Raw genomic sequence first — 18,917 nt, 5'->3', positions numbered from 1 at the left:
ACTGTTGTAGTGCGTCTGCGTCGAACTTTTGCAGAAGTGTTGCCTCATTATAACTAACATGGCGTGGCCAACAGCCAGCCAGCTTGATGAGACATTGCTCTGTGAGCACTGCTGGTATGTGACGGCTTTAATATAAGCGCTTTTAAGAATTTTGCTTACCTTTTTGTGTTGTTCCAGCTTTGTCGCATCCAAAACTTTAACATACGTATACCCATTCCGTCTTTCAAACTTAGCTCACCTGAGCTTGCTGCATTTATGCATTATTTTTTTCATAGGCTCGGTCACGCGGGCTTTCCGCAGTGTTGCTTGCAATGAATAACTCACAGGAACGTTCGCCGCTATCGATATTGCGAGACAGCGATCGCCTGCTTCCAAACCTCTTATCTTCACCAATATCAGCCTAATTAGGCCTTTGCGGGCCACTGAGCCTCTAGTCGTCGCCATCACTCTGTCGTCCTCTTAGCATGCTTCGTTACCCTTAACGCCCGCCGAATTTTATGCCTTGGCAATAGCCATCCATTTCCGTTTCCAGATTTCGACTAGATTATCATTAACTCGCGTTTTCACCCTGACCCACTCCGCTCACTACCTGTCTGTTAACACTGCACCATTAATTTGCTGCCCGTAGGTCGCTGCGCTGTCCCGATATGAATTATTTTTTTTCTTTAACCTCCGCAGTTCTGCGCCGCCGGTTAATACCAGTCAGATAAAACATTTTTGCACTTTGCTTTTGAGGGATGTGGGCGAACTGCTATTCATCACTGGAGAGTTCGTGCCAACTGTACCCTATTCTTCAGCTCCAAGTAATTTCACTCCAATGGTCCGACTCTGCGGTCCTAACTTCCCTCAGTAGATATATTTCCGCACCGCATTCAATGTTTCGGTTCCAACCGTAGACTGTTGTTCCCTTCGAGGACTGTTGGACATTTCTTAAGATTTATTCAGATAATTTTCAAACCCGCTGTTTTGTTTTCCCGGTCTAGTTCCTTGATTACGCTGTTGGGGCTCGACCTCTCAGTTACGTATCAAGGCAATATAATTGGAAAATCAGATATTGCTAAGGCATTTTCATTTACCTACAATTCTCAAACTTTTCAAAAATCAGTATTCCGAATACCGTTCGCTCACGATTTGTGAATAGTACTAGAAAGATTGTGTCAGCTCTTATGACAACTGTCCCAGATATATTTGATCACTTTTCCTTTGCATAAAAGCTCTATATTGTTTTCAATAATCTTTTTATATGTTTCGGCTACACCCTGGTTACGCAATGCGTGCATCACTGCTGAAGTTTCGCTTGAGTGAAATTATTTCTCGTAGTATACGAATGAATGCAATACGCAATCGCAATCCTCCTAAAGCAAATAGCGTCTACTGAGGAAAGCTACTTGCTATATGTAGTGCCAGCCGCGTCGACCTTATCACCGCAGACCTTATTACATTCATAAGCCTAACTACGTTGCTTTGTCCTCGATTAAGCTGAAGCCTTTACGTTTGCCTACATATTACACTTTCTCTTGCTCCTCTTCGATTGCGGGACGCTGCCAAACCGCCATTTATGATGGAAGAGTACCTGTCAAATGCACTTCACCCAATTCTTTTTTTCCTAAACATTACACTTTCGCGGTCCGGGTCTGCGGAAAATACATGCTCTAAGTCGGTGCACTTCTTAACTATATCCAATGCTTCATTGCCTGTCCCCACCTGCTCTTACCTTCCGAGAGTGCGGAACATTAATTTAGCTTCGACACTGTCTATATATAAACATTCCACGTCACAAACAGGACAAAGGGGAAAGCTTTCTACGGCTAGTCTTCTTGCTTGGCACGAAGAAGTCAGAAAGTACCTGATGGTGCTGCTGTGATTCGTCACAAATTCTATCATGCACTCGCTTCAGGAAGAACTGGAGGGGACGATTCAACTCTGCCTTAAAGGGATACTGAGGCAGTTTTTGAATCAGCAAATTTTTTAGAGTTTTAAAGTAGTGTCATTGCTGATCACGTCTGCGAAATTATTTTTTCGATTTTTTCCTGAAACAGTGGCGCAATCACCAATTAAAAACGCGATGTTCAAATCTCCCCCGCCCCGCGCGAGCGTAGGAGAGGAGAACAGCGGACAGGGAAACCTCGTCCATGTCGGCCGACGTGACGTCACGTTGAGGAGCCGGGGATACTTCGGCGCACCTGAGCGAGCTTTCAGCGCGCGTTGTTTTTCGTGCTGCGTGCGTTGAGACGTACAAAGTGTGTCAGCCGATCAGATTCAACACGAGGTACTTACTCTGCGTTCGTGTCCATGAACAAATATGGCCGAGACTGTGTCGTCTTCCGCTGTTTTTCGCAAGGTCATAAGTTCGCAGCGCAAGCGCTCGCTGCTGTGACGAAGAATTCAAGCTGACCAAAGCAAGCCTACTCTGCTCGAAGCACTTTCGTAAGAGCGGCTACATGCAGAGCTTGTCCCTAATGTGACCTCTAGAGATTTCTGTCGAAAAGGCGCGGCTGAAACATGACACAGTTCTTGATTTTGCAACCTTTTGCCAACTGATTTTGCAACCTTGATGCGGACATTATTAACATGATATGACCAACTAAGTAGGTAACACCTAAAAACAAAAGATTTTCAACCCGTTTAATCTTAGAAAACTTCTGAGGATTCCCAAGCATGTACGGATGCTTGGGAATCCACACACCACTCCTGGTGCAGTGGCACAGTGGTTAAGCGATGCTCCACTGCCCGGGCGATGGCAGGTACTCCCGCTGGTAGGGCTTATTTCACCTAGGCTGGTCATCCCGAACAACTTCTCGCGGCCAGTTAGTACAATCTGCAGCAAAAGAAGAAGCAAATCAACGTCAAATCACCAACCAGTTCTACAAAAAACAACTCACAATTCAACAAGAGAATAAATGGAATGAGCAGTCGAATAATGATGGGAAAAGCACATGCACATTTCAATACATAAAAAATGTAAATCTCATCCCACCTTATTGCCCAGCGTTTCATTACTTATTGCAGGCAGTTTCAGGACGTGGCTGATTCCTTTTTTTATCTAGTAAGATTTGGACTCAGCAGTGGAGCACAATATAAATGTGACAAAGACATAACAGATTAAAATGATTATTTAGATAAGTATAGTTCAACTAAAACATCCAGGAACCAACTAAGCAAAAAACTCAAGCCTAACATTATAAATATGAAACTAGATATAATAAATAGTAAAGAAACGCCTCCAATATTTGCCGACAAGACAAAACAAATTATCCACAACTCTTATGACTAACATGGACTTGACCCCCAAAGTAAAATAGGAGCCTAAAGGCTCTAGCCGCAGACTTCCATGGGGTGAAGACCAATCCAAACAAATACCGACCCTATACAGCTGGCATGTGCGTCAACAACACTAGACCGAAATTCTTTACATTGGCATATCAAGGTTCTTAGGTGGCTGCATTCGTTTCTCACTAATCGTTCACAATTTGTCACCGCTAATAATGCTTCTTCCTTCTGTTCTCCAGTTGGATCTGGAGTGCCACAAGGCTCTGTTCTAGGGCCTCTGCTTTTTCTTATACGAGGGGCGTTCAATAAAGACTTCCCCTGACTGACTTCTACTTATTTCAGGATGCTGAAACTGCGCATGTGTAATGACTTAAGTCCCTATAGGTCACGTGCCAATGTGCATTTCTCAACTAATAACGGTCTGCCTTTCACAGGTGCTAAAGTGGTGTGAGGTGTGATAATGGATGCAGTGGAATACAGAGCAGTCATAAAGTTCTTGTATTAGAAAGGCCGCACTCCAAGGGAAACGTTCGATGACACAAAACAGGTTTATGGGGAGGATTCCCCATGGTATGGTGTAGTAAAGAACTGGCATTGTCAATTCAAATGTGGTCGGACTTGGGTGGAAAAGGCTCAGATTGCAGGGCGACCTCACTCCGTTATCGATGAACCCACAATCCAGCAAGTAGAGGCCACCATTTTAGAAAATCGTCGCGTAACCGTTCGAGACCTAGCCCAAAATATCCAGATTAGTGTGGGGTCCGTGGAAAAAATCATTCAGAACCATCTTCACATGCGTAAGGTATCCGCTCGATAGGTTCCCCGGCTGCTCATACCTTGAATTCCGAAAGCAGGAACGAGTCGAATGCTCCCAGGCTCTTTTGACCATGTGCCATGGAAACCAGCAGGACTTTTTCAACAAACTGATTGCACAGTATTAAAGCTGAGTCCATTACTATGATCCGGAGACTAATGTCAAGTCGGTGCAATCGAAGAACTTGGACTCACCGCCTCCAAAGAAGGCACGCGCCCAGCCTTAGGCTCACAGTCTTTTGGGACCAGCACGGAGTAGTCTAGATGGATTTCCTAGCAACAGGTGCCACGATTACTGGGGCATACTATGCTTCACTGCGGCGGAAATTGTGGGAGGCCATCAAAAGCAAGAGACGTGGCATGCTCACCAAAGGTGTCCGCCTTCTGCAAGACAATGCCTCAGTTCACAACTCTCACGTTGCCAGATGGAAGCACGATGCTGCGGCTTTGAAATTCTACCGCATCCCCCTTATGTACCCGACCTCGCACCATCGGACTGCCACCTCTTTCCAACAATGGAGTCATATTTTAGGGGAAGCATTTTCCAGATGATGAGACTCTGATTTCCGAAGTCACAACATGGCTTTTGCAGCTAGCTGTTGCACTTCTACAAGCGAGGTGTTTACAGTTGCATAAAAAAATGGGAGAAGTGTGTGTCCCTGGGTGGCACCTATGTACAGAAGGACTAATAAATCTGCCAAGTTTCGTTTCTCTCCGTGGAAAGGAAGTGGGTCAGAGGAAATCTTTATTGAACGACCCTCTTTTATATCAATGACTTACCTGACAATCTATGTTCAACAATAAATCTTTTTGCTGATGACTGCGTCATATACCGCGAAATTAACAGTGCCTCTGATATAGCTCTTCTTCAATCGGATATTGATCATGCTCTTGAATGGACTAACAAATGGAACATGGAACTAAACATAAAAAGTGCAAGTACATGCGGGTTTCTCGTCGCAACACCACATTACCTCAATATCGTCTAAATAATTGCAGCCTTGAGTCTGTGCCTTTTTATAAATATTTATGTGGCTTCCTTTCCCATATTTTTTCTTGGAAAGTACACATAGATCATGTAAGCAATAACGCTAACCGCATGCTGGGCTACATACGCCGTAACTTTAATCTTTCTTCTAGTTCCGTAAAACTGCTTCTCTACAAGTCGTTGGTTCGTAGTATACTACAATATGCTGCATCTATCTGGGACCTCTATCAAGAGACAGTAACATACCAACTCGAATCCGTACAGAACCGTGCGGCCCGTTTCATTCTCTCGATGTATCACCGCAACTCTAGCGCTAGTGCCATGAAATCAAGCTTATTACTCCCACTACTGTCGCAACGTAGAAATATATCCCGCCTTTGCCTATTCTTTAAGATTTACTATAATAACCTCATCCTTAAGAGAAAATTTATAACGCCACCTTGCTACGTTTCAGCTCGGATCGATCATCGTCACAAAGGTGGTATTGTTTCATGCTAAACAAACCACTTTTACAACCCATTCATCCCCGCACATCGACACAATGGAATCACCTTCCCCGATCGGTCGTCGAAATAAGTGACCATTCTGTTTTTAAGTCAGCTTTAACTAACCTGATGGTGACACAGTACATGTAATTCTTGCGCCCTGCCGTTTATTCTTTTCAGCTCATGTGGTAGTTAAAACAGACCTGGTCTTTTTTTTTTTTTACTTCACAGATTCTGCGGTTTAAGGGCATGACAGAATGTGTGCACCAGTGTTTTCATGCATTTTCAACAACTTGCTCCTTGTGTTTAATTTTTTGCGTGGTATGCTTTATTTTTGTTCTTTGCTCATGATTTCGTGTTAATGACTGTTAATTTGTTTGATTGTATTTGCTGTAACCTACTCATTTGCGCGAGCCATATTTTTGTTCACAGTTTGTGTTACTAGTGACTGGTGTTATTTTGTCATTTTGTCTATTGTACCCCACTCCCCTCCGTAATGCCCTCGGTCCCTGAGGGTACTGAAATAAATAAATAAATAAACGGCTCATCAAAATTGTTTCCCTGCATTTCTCAGTAGTAACTAGAAGAAATGGGCCAAAAGAGACTCAAGCACAAGAGAACCTTCCCATGCTTCCCATTGGTCTTATTGAATTTTGTTCTCGTACTGTAATCGCCCTTTGTTGCTGTTATTTGGTTGTTACTACTTTGTAATTTTTTCTTTTTTTTCTTTGTGCACTCCTGCTTTGACCGCCAAAGGGCAGTCGGCAGTATTTATGAAATAAATAAATAAATAAACCTCGGCAGCACAAGTACTGAAGGAAGAGGGAAACAAAAAAGGAAATAAATGTCACTAATGGCTGGTATATTCCCTCAGCGGTGGTCGCTGGTGGGAGATACACTTTCCTTTGTTCGATCCTCTCTACAGTATAATTGCCTCTTCTCCGCATCCCCACTCATTGTTCTCCTGTCACCCGCAGTACATCAGCGGAGCGGTAGCGCTTGCTCTCTGCAACCTCTCACTATATTCTGCCACCTGCCAAGGTGGTCACCTTGCTTCCAATCAGGTGGGCAAGTTGTGATGACCTCACACTGTCACGTGAACAAGGTCACCCACCTACGTCGCCGAAGTTTCTAGGCCGCGTCGGCTACGTGGCTTCAAACGGTCGCCAGCGCCAACGCCGGACAATGCTTTCCGACAGTAGATCCTAACGCTCTGGTGTTGAAACGGCTGTGTGTTGCCGTCGCTGATTGTTAAGCGAACGGCTCACTTCACGCTTGTGAGTGGCCTCAGAAGGGGCGTAAGAAGGTATCGCACCACGAGGAGCAAACTGTTTCACTGCCTGCTCCTCATGAATATAAATGGATGCGCCAACAACATCGCCACATGGCTAATGCATTGCGCCGAAACGCGCGGCACTAACTGCGGGGAAGACTTGCTGTAGCGTCACGCCCGCTTTGGAGGAGCCCGCGGCGACAGCTGTAGCTAAAAGCAGCTGCGCGAGTCGGTTGCACACACATGACCATAGGGAAAAGGAGTCTACGGGATTGGTAATGAGTAGGATGTTTACGTCACCGTTCGAAGGAGCACCAGACCACGTATCGTTCATCCGGTGCAAGAACTGTACAAAACCTACTCGCTCGAAACACCTTGATTTTGCATAATCTTGGACAGGAGCCGCTGTTGCACTGGAGGTTGGAAGTGCAAACGATCATCTTTTTTGATGGCTTCTTTTCAGATGATACTTAAGCACATCATTGCAGGTAACGCGTTATACGTGCGCCCTCGTGCTTGGGCAACATTGGTCTACGAAATAAATAATTTTCTCTCAGATGAAAGCGTGAGGGGTTTCTCGATGGATCTACTGAGGAAGATGCATCTTACCACCCCATACGAAATTCGCTATACACGTGAACCTCCGAAAGCTTTCTCCATAGTTTGCACTTTCTTCTACCACTCTGTAAACACTCTAGCGGAAGCGCACCACTTGAATTGTGGCAGTGTAAACGTGTGGTATTCGCGGTTGACAAACGACATGGGAATTACAGTAGTAAATATAGTAAATATACTAGTTCAAATCAACGAGTCTTCATCTTACCTTATTTGCATGTCTTTGACCTCCAGTCTGATTCTCTCATCCTTAGTTAAGTGTGGCCTAGTATAGATATTGCTATATTTTCCGGTCTATTACTTGCACATTTTGCTCACCTTGCACACGCACTTAGTCATGTTCATTGCATTCACTGTGAAGGTTGGAGCACATTCAACGCGTCAGACCCCTCTCAGTGACGTTTCATGACGGAGCTGACCGCGTCACCCTTGCATCCTCCTAGAATTGGTTCTTCTCTACATAACATTCATAGTTGGCGGCGATTCCTCATACCACTATTAGCTGTGTGGTGCAGAAGTTTAGAGATGAGCCGCCGCACTGGCAAGTGGCTGTTTCTACCTCAGTCATCCGTAAAAATTGTGGAGCACATGTTGCTCTTCCCGAGGGACCTGTCGCGTAGCTGGCCCGAAGCTCCTTCGAACTTAGTCAATATTTTTTTCAAGGCCGCTTACGTGAGCGAACGTCATTATTCGTCCTAGCCCTCATTGGTTAGAATAAAAGAGGTTACATACCACGAATAATTCTCAATCAGCGCAGTCTCGTTGGTATTGGTCAGAGCGAAAACTATTGGAGTGCACGTGATGTTCAGATACCTGTTAAACACTCCTCGTTCAGAGCCTAAGCATTGGTAAGCGCTCCAGGGCTTGACAACGTGATGGGCCATGTGCGCTGTTGACGAGAATTGTTCTAACTTTCTACGACCGTATCTACTTAAGGTACTGTCCTTAAGACCTTATGGACGGTATGTGGCTAACAAGTAATAATAGTGCGAAATGTAGCTTCCGGCTTGACAACACTTGCATTTTAATCTTGAACTGTGCATCACTTCCGACTATCTCTGCGAGAAAAGAATGCACGATTCTCTAACAACTTAACACCGTATTAATGAGCACATCTTCAGCAACAGCGCACTTTGCTACCGTTGGAGATATTTTTTGTTTTTGTTTTCGCGAGTACGTATTTAAAGTGCTTCTCGCCAAAGTAGAAACCGAAATATACTTTTCGTGATGTGTTCGTTCTTCTATATCCCCACTTCATCATCCTTTGATGTCTTGTAATGCATAACGCGCTCTGCTAGCAAAATATTTCATCCGTACCTGTCTGCGTCCTAGTCACCATTGTTAAAAGCACTTCGTTCTGTACCTTTATAGTTGGAATGCGGTGAGACTGGCAGCGCCTCAAGTAAACACAGCTACCCGCTGCTGGGCGTGATTACTTTCCTGAGCAAGCTACTGGTAACTCTTGTGCGCACTAAGTTTTGCTACTGAATAGAGCTACCTTGCACTAAGACCACACTTTCAACTTGAATGCACGAATGAAAACAGCCCCCGTAATAATTGGGCGAATATATCACTCACGACATTCCACCAAGGAAATTTCCATTGCCAAAGGAGTAAAATACCTAGCAGAAATAAGAAATGATTGAACAGATAACAGAAAAAGTCACATTTCCATGCCATCAGGGAGTTTGACTTTCTAGTTATTATCCTTGCTAGCTTCAGATAGAGCGAAACTTGAAACGAAGCTGAAAACGCTATGTCAGTACTGGTGGCTGAAACGTTTTCAAAACTCTGCCGGCGCGTTTAAAAACAACTTTACCGGCGTCGAGAAAGAACGCATGGTGCACGAGCTCGACCGAACAAATATGGCGGCCGGAAATTGTAAGCGTGCGTGCGTGCTGAAATTGTCAGACGAAAATGGAATTTCCCACGTCATCAAATATCGTTGCAAAGTATTTACGAAGAAGCAATAACAGTGTACACTTGGGAGGTTATAATTTATTTTGTTTACAAAGCAGTGTAAAAATCATCAAGAAGCTTGCGTCTATGGGGTGGCCCCAGCTGGCACAGGACAGGGTTAATTGGAGAACTATGGGAGAGGGCTTTGTCTTTTCTTTTTGAACATAATATTTATTACAGTGAAGCAATCTTTTATGTAGATGAACTATGTACAAACTATGATAAAAAAAAACAATAAAAAATCAACACAATGTATACTACGACCCACCTAACGAACCAAGCACGAAAAAAGACGCAATTCAGGGCTCATGATTACTATATCATAATACGACACGCCTAAGCAACGATGCGCAAGAAAAATAACTATGAAGAGCACATCACTACTAGGAGTGGCTGCCACTCTGGTTCAGATTCAGTCTGGGCGTAAAATGTTTTTATGAACAATCATTTAGCTGGAGTGGTATTTTCTAGAAACAACAGATTCACAATGTCGGCCCATCATGCTCGTTTTCCAGAGGCTGTGTGACGCAATCATAAAAGACATGTCTAAGCGTTCACCTTCAAACGGCAGTGCAGTGAGATACCGCACTCAAAATGTCTTTTTTTCAATGTCCTTTGCAAGATGTCCCAAAAGTGTAGAGCACTTTTGCAGTCACTAAAACAACGCTCAATCTTTTCTGGAGCATCACAAAGCCGGCTATTTACCATAGACACATAAATGCCCTTTATTTCTAACATACTGTATGGCGCAATGTCTCGCTGTGCAGCTTATAGAAAAATGTCTTGGTACTACAGTGGGCATAGTCAGGTTAACAATGAGGATGATAAAAATCATGTCACGCCGAGTAGGATTCGCGCTTACGGGAAACTTTTTACATGTGTGCCCTGTGGTGATCACGAAAGATACATTTCACTAGGACCAGCAGTTGTGACGTATGTGAGAGATAGATGAACGCTCCGTCTAGCACCATTGCCAAAAGAAACCTTGTTTCTGGTCATCGGTGCTGGAGTTCCAAAATGCATGCGGCTAATTCAAAACTTCTGGGTGCAGACAATAATATATAGATCTTGGCTTCTTTGTGAACTCCAAATGGTAAGAGATGGCGGTAACCCACATTTGAAATCTACCTCTTAAAGGAAGGTTCGCCCGCATCGGGGTCCACCATGGTTGTGTGGGTCGTCCGAGAGAACTAGACAGAGAAAATGGGTTTGGGCCAATGCGCCGATTCTGTACCATCTTTTTTTTTCTCCGAAGATGTTTCTTCATCTTACAACAGAAGTAATCCTACGGTTCCCGCCAAATTTTGCGTGTCGACAGCCGCACAGCGCTCCCTTTCGGCTTTTATCATTTTTGCCGTCTTCTCTCAGAAGCACATGAAAATGTGTACAAAGCCAGACATGTAGAATTTCTGGCATGTAAATATATGATGTTTGTTGCCCTTCGGACCAATGGAAAAAGTAGAAATCTGTTCTTGCTTTCTTCTATTTCCTTTTTTTTATATAACATGACATCAAGGGTTCCTATTTTTCACCTGCGCAAACTTGTGGGCATGGAAGAAATATATAAAATTTGCATGTTTGATTGCACAGGCTTCGTGATAGGGCCAGAAATAGTGCACAAGAAAAAATGTGACCCCTTCATGCTCTCACAAAAATATGGCCCCAGATAAAGTATTTGTTTGTTGCTGTCAGCTTGAATACCGGTAAATGTTTTCTTTTTTTTCTGTTTGTGCTCAGATTTCAACGGGAGTACCTGAGGATATCAGGATTTGTAGCATCCTCTTAAGCTTTACTTGATTTTCCGCCGACTTAGATCCTTCTTCCGCAGCCGCTGTGGTGTCAGTTGCAATGGGACTCGTGGTAAATTTTAATGCAATATTGATGGCAGTGTAGGGATAGTACCTACTGCTGAAGGGCCATGTAAAAAGTTCTGTACACAACTTTTGAAAAGACTTGTAGCACGTAAGTGGCTCATAGAGAACAGGCATTAACGGCAGGAAAAATTTATGAACAGTATTGTTTTCTCTGATATATTCAAGTATTCTTTCTACTCAGTATCAGGAGACAATGGGAGATTCGCATATAACATGAGCGCTTAACATCCTTATGTTAACATAACAGCAATGTTATGTGTTCTTTGTTCCAGAGTTCAATGTTGGCGTTTGGTGCTGTTATAAATGGGTGTTTGTGGGGGAATTTTTGAACAGGTCTTTCGACGCGATCAATGCATGTGATGAGGGGATTTCTGGCGACAGCTTCCTCGATATAACAACTTTATTTGATCACCACGATGGCTTTGGTGGCAGAATGTCCGTATTAAAAGATGACCCTTAGACAGGTTGACTCCGCCATGGACACTTCGCGGCAATCACTGGCAGGCAAACAATAAGTCGCATTTATAATAGGTACAGAGTTCTTCCACTTTCTGTGGTGACGAAACTTCTCCGTCACGAAACGGTGTACGCCCGTATTGCAGTGAACGTTTGTAGCGTTTGCTGAAGCTGAAGGCCGCCGGCACTCAGCTTTGACGCGATGTGCAACCATTCTATCTCAAATGTTCACAACTACGCACAAATGCTCCACCTTGTTCCAGATTGGTGTAGTTTCTTTGAAGCCTTATCTCCATGGTTTGTTGCCAGATTCATACTGAATACCGCCGAAAATGGTAGGGAGTCTGTTCGACGACCACCGAGGGCACATTTTGTTATCTCTGCAGTGCAGTCATTCAGTCCTTTTCGGGCGCAGAACAAAAAAAAAAGTTTCTTTCGGAAACTCTTTTCGCTGTCGTCCTGACTGTCGGACTGCAGTTAGCACTGTCTGAGAGCTGCTGGAGGTGCGGAGTGATGAATCTTATTGGCGCCCACACCCCCTGAGAGCCGCCGAAGCAGCCCAAGCTGTCCTCAAAAAGCCAGCACAAAAAAATTGGGTGAAGCTGCTGAGAACGAAAACGACCGCCTAAGCAGCTGCTTTCTCCAAAAGGGAATAACCTAAGCGCGGAATTTACCAGAAGGCATTCGAACCCGGAAAGAAGGCTCAACATCGCAGATGGCCGTCCCAACAGCGCCAGCTACGTTGATCCCCAGCATCCCCGATGCCACTAATTTTTAGCGGCACCTGAGGTAAAGATGCAGATTACTGGTTGGAAGCGCGCAAGCAGCAGTCTTAAAAAACTGGGAGTATTCTGTGGAACTTGAGATCATTTTCTGTGCACTTAATGGGGCTGCTCGTACGCAGTATGAAAACCACGAAATCTCGTTGACGATTTGGGGCGCTTTAAAAATGCGCCCTTAAAGACTTTTTCAATCCTGTTGCGCAGAGAAAGGGCTCAGCTACCGCTCCTGGCTACAATCCAGAACCCGATTCGACAGTAACAGCGTACATAGGAGAAATGACGCGCCAGTGTGTCGTGGAGATCCCTGATTGAAGAAAAAAGAGTGACGCTGTTCATGAGGGGTGTCCACAAGAAATATTTTAGCGAATTCGTGCGTGATGACAGGGCGATCGCCGCTAACTTCTACAGGGAATCCGTCACAATCTTGAAGAGCCTCGACGCTCGAACCCGTCCATATAACCGCCCAACTCTGCCCTTCGGAACTGACCCGCACAAAAGCCTATCAGCAATTCAAATTACAATAAAATTATAAGCGAAGTAGTTCGTGATCAACTACGCCGCTTCATGCTAACACTAACTCCACCCGAAGTCGTAACCGTGTCGGTTGCTATCCATGAGGAAGTACAGCAGGCTTTGGGCTTTCGTCACATCTCTGCTTCGGGCCAAGCACATAGGTCCATGACGTACGCTGCCGCATTATGCAGCCAGGGTTCTGTAATCATGTTGAAGGAACCAGATGAGCAAGTCTGACGGCCACAACAAATAATCTGCTCTGCCATTTTCGGTCAATCGGCCCCAAGCAAAGCAGAGGTATGAGAACTCAGACCAACGCCGCCCGCTCTTCTTTCACTGCGGTGAAGCCGGCAAACTCCTTTGCCACGGCCCAAGAAGGAGAATGGGACAACATTCGTTTTCTTTTTATCGCTCCCCCTCAAGCTACCACGGGCGATCTTCAGATGCGTGCTTGTAGGGGGTCTGTACCGAATCACCTTTCCCGCTCACCATCGCCGTCTACCTTGCGCTTCGCGTCGCCACGCCGCAGCTAGATACCCCTGGTGCGAGGACGGTCTCCTAGCCCCCGTAGGGGAAACTTAAGCCTGCAGCATTCTGAGTTGAAGTCTCTTACAAGCGAAGCGCCAAAAAATCTCAACTGACTCCGACGCATGAAGACCTCACTCCCAGTGCGCCGACGCTGCAGATAGCAGCCTTGAATATGCTGTGACGCAACTTTAAATTCACGCCACCATTAAGCAAAATTTCAGCGACCTACCTCGCATTCAGAGGATCGGAAGAAGCTTCTACTCGACTCCAAGACAAAATTGCAAAGCAAAGGCGCGAGCCACAGATCTTGAAATGGCAGTCAACAGTGTCGTGATTACTGTAGGAGTGGACGCGAAACCGGTCTGCTCTATCGTCAGTGAATCGTTTCGAGCTCAGCTCAAAAATTGACGACCATTTGCGACGGCCCACAAATCCGAACCTCTGGAGGCCATTTAGGTACACCTTCAGGACGATGCATCGCAAGAGTAAAGGATGCCGGACATACCTACTCTGCGACCTTTGTAGTCCTGCAGGAATGTTTCAAAGACGTGATTTGTGGCATTGAACTTTTGACTGAGCATCGAGAGATGATCGACCTTCAACCCAAGCCCATCACATTTTAGATAGTGGAAGCCCTATCATTGAAGGCGGCACCGCAGTATACCGTCCCCTTGAGTGTGCTCGATGAAGAAGTGAGCGTTCCACGATGTTCAAGCTCGCCGTCCCGGCGTGCGCCAGGATCACAGAGAGTATCTAAGGCATATCGATGGAAACACTCAGTTGCTCTAAGGTAGTAGGATGGCCATAGCTCTAGGCATCGCCTGTTTCCGAAATGGACAAGCTGAGGTGCTGGTCGCAAACTGCAGCGATGAATACCGATACTTCAAGACGTTCACGACAAATGCCTCCTTCAGTAAAGTATCGTACGTTCTAGAAATCTTTGCCTCTCCGACTGCGCAGCAGATGCTTCACCATGACGAGGGACCGAGAGAAAACCGCATTCACCACGCTCGATGGCCTCTTCCAGTTCGAAGTGAGGCCATTTGGGTTCTGTTCCGCGCCAGTGACGTTCCACAGCGAATTTAATACACTGCAGGCAGATGCGAAGTGGCAGATTTGTCACGTTTATTTGATGACGTCATTGTCTTCGTCTTGAACTTTGGTGATAACATGAAAAGGCTTCAAAAAGTGCTGCAAAAATCAAGCCTCCAAGGCTAACCTTGAAATAAAAGAACTTCCTGTTCACCGAAAAACAGCTGCTTTTTCTGGGAGACATCGTTAGGAACGATGTAGTGCGCTAAGACGCGCACAAAACAGCTGCTATTTCAATGTTTCCGCTGCGGGCTGAAAGTAATGCTCTTCACGGCTTCCTCGGACTGTGTCCGTATTACCGACGACTTGTTCAAGTATTTTTCACGCATCGGCGACCCTCTCACCAGACCAAGGCAGACGCGCCAGTCAAATGGGAAGCGCTGGAAGCGGGAAGTTTTAAAAACGTCAGCGACGTTTACAGTCCCGTATGATACTCGGGCATTTTCATGGAAACGCTGAGACTAGAATCTATACCGACGTAAGCAGCGTGGGCCTAGGCGGCATCCTCATTCGGAAAAGCGATGGACTGGAGGAAGTATTCCCGAACCCTAGCCGCTTCCTGCCGAAGGCCGACGCTAGCAGTTCGAGGAAGAAAGAGCGCCTCGCCATTATATGAGCTGCGACAAAATTCCGCCCCTACATTTACGGAGGAATATACAGGTGGTCGGTGATCATCACGCACTCTGCTCAATTGCCAACTTGAAGAACACCCCCGACCTCCTTGCTCGATGGAGACTGCGCCACTATGAATTCTATATTAAAGTCTTCATACCTGGACAGAAGTACACCGGGCGCACTGCCTACCTCGAGCTCCTTTTTGGGACCGATGCCTTCTTGGGACCGACAAGCACCAGCGACTTTACGCAAAACATCGCTCAGCCATCGATCTACATCCACTCGTTAAGCCTTTTGAAGGCAAGCTCAGACACCGGCCATGCCTGGCAATAAATCATCCGCATGTCCTTCATTTTGGTAGTTTTCTAAAACCTTCTTCACCTCCAGAAGCGTTCAATACTGGTTTGTCCTCATTCTCTCTGCAAAATGACATCCTCCTGAAGAACTTTGCTCCAAACAAGGTCGCGTACTTCTTTGTTAATCCGAACTCCTAAAAAGAAGAATCTCTGCAGGCTTCACTAGCGGAACCGACACCTGGGCACCTCAGATTTACCCGCAGCCTACACCGCATTGAAGATAAACACTACTGGCCACGACTGTCTGCCGATGTTGCACTGTACGCCACAACATGCCTTGAGTGTCAACGATGAAAGACGCTACCGATCAGGCTAGCTGAAATAATGGCCATACTACCGCCGAACAAGCCCTTTCAATCTGCTATAACTTATTATCTTGGCGGCTTCCCAACAAAATTATCAACGTGAGCGTCATCGGGGTCACAGAGTTCAGGACTAGTTCGCCGGAGCAATAGCGCTGCCGAGTGGGATTGCGGAGGGAGCTGAAAAATTGTTCGTCGAACAGATTCTTTTGCGCCGCTGTTGTCATCACGGAGAGGGGAACATCATTTATAGCTGAGCTTACACAAGCTATTCTGAACTAGTCACACCGCCGGTGAGCGACTGTTTTTCTTTCCCATACCAACTAACTTACCAAGCGTCTGAGCGAATCGCTGTCATGCTCGCCATGCATGTGGACGCCGAACGTAAGACATACGATGGCATACTCCCCTACATCCCCTCTGCGTACAACACCACTGTGCGAGATACCGCCGAGATGACACCGTTTCGGCGCCGCCACAGATGGCAGGTAACCGCCATGCTCGATGACATCCTCCCAAACGTCACCTCACAAACCGATGCTCGCAAAACGGATCGGCACGCTTTTTGATGCCGCAGAAGCACGTGAACTAGGTGGTCCACTTTCCTCCAACTTCTCTGGAATGAAGGAAGGAAGGAAGGAAGGAAGGAAGGAAGGAAGGAAGGAAGAAAGGAAGGAAGGAAGGAAGGAAGGAAGAAAGGAAGGAAGGAAGGAAGGAAGGAAGGAAGGAAGGAAGGAAGGAAGGAAGGAAGGAAGGAAGGAAGGAAGGAAGGAAGGAAGGAAGGGAAAACTTTATTTTCACTAATGCTTTTTCCTGCACTTTGGGGGAATCTTCAGAGACGTCTTGGTTCTATTCCCAGGAGCCTTGAAGTCGTCCGCCTCTAATGAATGTTTTCATGGATTTTGCTGAACCCGTCAACAACGCCGGCTGTCTAGGTGACGCCGGATTTTTGTGCGAATCGTGCTTCTTAATGGTCTCTCGTTATAAAGTAATGATGTAATTGTTGATACGCGTAGACTATAGCTATGCACTAATGCATGCGTGCTGACTCCTGTTTAGCACGCACGCAATAGTGCATAGCTGTAGTCTACGCGTGTCAACAATTACATCATTACTTTATAACGAGAGACCATTAAAATGCGTGCTGACTCCTGTTTAGCGGGTTCGATCACGGCCGCGGCGGCTGAATTTCTATGGAGGAGAAATTCTAGAGGCCCGTGTACTGTGCGATGACAGTGCACGTTAAAGAACCCCAGGTGGTCTAAATTTCCGGAGCCCTCCACTACGGCGTCTCTCATAGCCTTAGTTGCTTTGGGACGTTAAACCCCACAAACCAAACCAAACCAGACTCCTGTTTAGTTGCCATAAACAGGGAATGCTTTTTATGAAAACTGACTGCTCCTATTGCGTATGTATTGTGCGGTCGCCCAGGAAGTCGACTAACGGCATGTGATAACAGAAGTACTACACTTAATTCATGCTGGCCTTCTGTTCTCAAAGATCTCTGATAGAGATTTCTTAGGAGCTTGCGCTGTTGGTCACCTGCCTATTTTTAGAAATTTCGCCTCTCGCTTCCGAAGACGATCGCGTTCTTGGTGATCGGTAGAGATACCTCTAAAAGGTTCCGCCGTTGTCGAAGCCATTATGTCAGGTAACAGCAGCACAGTTCGTGAGTGAATGTCCAGAAGAGAGCGAAGGTATTCTGTCCATGTGACACTTTAAAAGCATTGGGCAAAAACAGCCGAAAAAGCATCGTCAAATGAACCCCTCGTTCTCCAGCCCGCTCATTTCAGCTTCAATTTAGTCAAACAATAGTTCTCTTCACAGGCCGCAGACAGGGCCACCGGTATCATTTATGCGATAGCTCCTTGTTTGCAGTCGCCGATGCTGCAGGCGACACGGGTTTCTTCTATATCACTTATATTCCTGCAAGTACGTCATGCAGACGTCGTACTGGCAGAGAAATGCTCTCGTATGCTATCTCTTTCAAAATTCAGCTCGAATAAATAATCGGTTCAACATCAAGAGTGAGTGAAAGACTTTATTGTCCGACAGAAGAAAATGACCTCACCCTACCCTCCGGCTCGCCCTCTCAGTCGAGAGATGAGGGCCAGAAGGGGTAGGGATGGACAGGAGGGTCACCGCGTCAGATGCTGGCCTGTATTTCTTGAATCCCGGCGGCTGGCCCCTTGAGCCAGTCGGACGGCAAGGAGCTGGTGGTCAGGGTCCGGGTAACGCAGTAAGGTCTCCCAGGCGTCTCTAATATCTATTTTATTCGCCCTGCCTGGGGATTCTGTGCACTTCCGTATAATATGGTCGAGGGTCCCTCTCGCTCCACATTTGTTACATTTCTCATCGTAAATGTCCGGTATGTTCTGTTTTATTAATATTTGGTACGGGTAGACGCCGGTATGAAGACGTCTCCAGGCCACCGCTTTCTGATTATTAAGCTTCACTCTGGGTGGGTTAAGTTGCCCCCGGTGTTCCTTGTAGTGCTGAGTTACTTCTTGATATAATATTAGCCGCCCTTCTCTTCCGTGGTTCTCAAGGTGGGGCCCTTCTTGAGCGGCTCGGTGGTAAAGATCTCGAGCCAGGTCATGGGCAGCCTCGTTGCCAAGGACAGATCCGTGCGCGGGGGCACAGATTATGTTAATTGGCCTGTCCAATTTTCTTTGCCTTAAAATTTTGGCTGTGAGAGGAGAGACCATCCATCTACTGCAATTTTGGATTGCAGTGTTACTGTTGCTTAAAATATATTCGGAATTTGATCCAACGGAAGCCAACGCGATTGCAAATCCCTCTGCTGTTTCCATATTCGTCACTCTTATGGTGGTGGCTGTGATTGGATTGCCCCGGCCCTCCACCACCACAGTTGTCGTGTATGTTTTATTTCTGTCTCCTGCGGCTTCTACGTAGGCGACCTTTTCTTTTGAGTTTTAGCCGTATATACATTCCAGCGCTTCCGCTCTCTTTTGTCTCCTTTCTTTGTCTAGTTC

Source organism: Amblyomma mixtum, chromosome 10, assembly GCF_055824585.1.
Source record: "Amblyomma mixtum isolate Tamu chromosome 10, ASM5582458v1, whole genome shotgun sequence".
NCBI lineage: Eukaryota > Metazoa > Arthropoda > Arachnida > Ixodida > Ixodidae > Amblyomma > Amblyomma mixtum.
Note: the sequence above shows the minus strand (reverse complement) of the source record.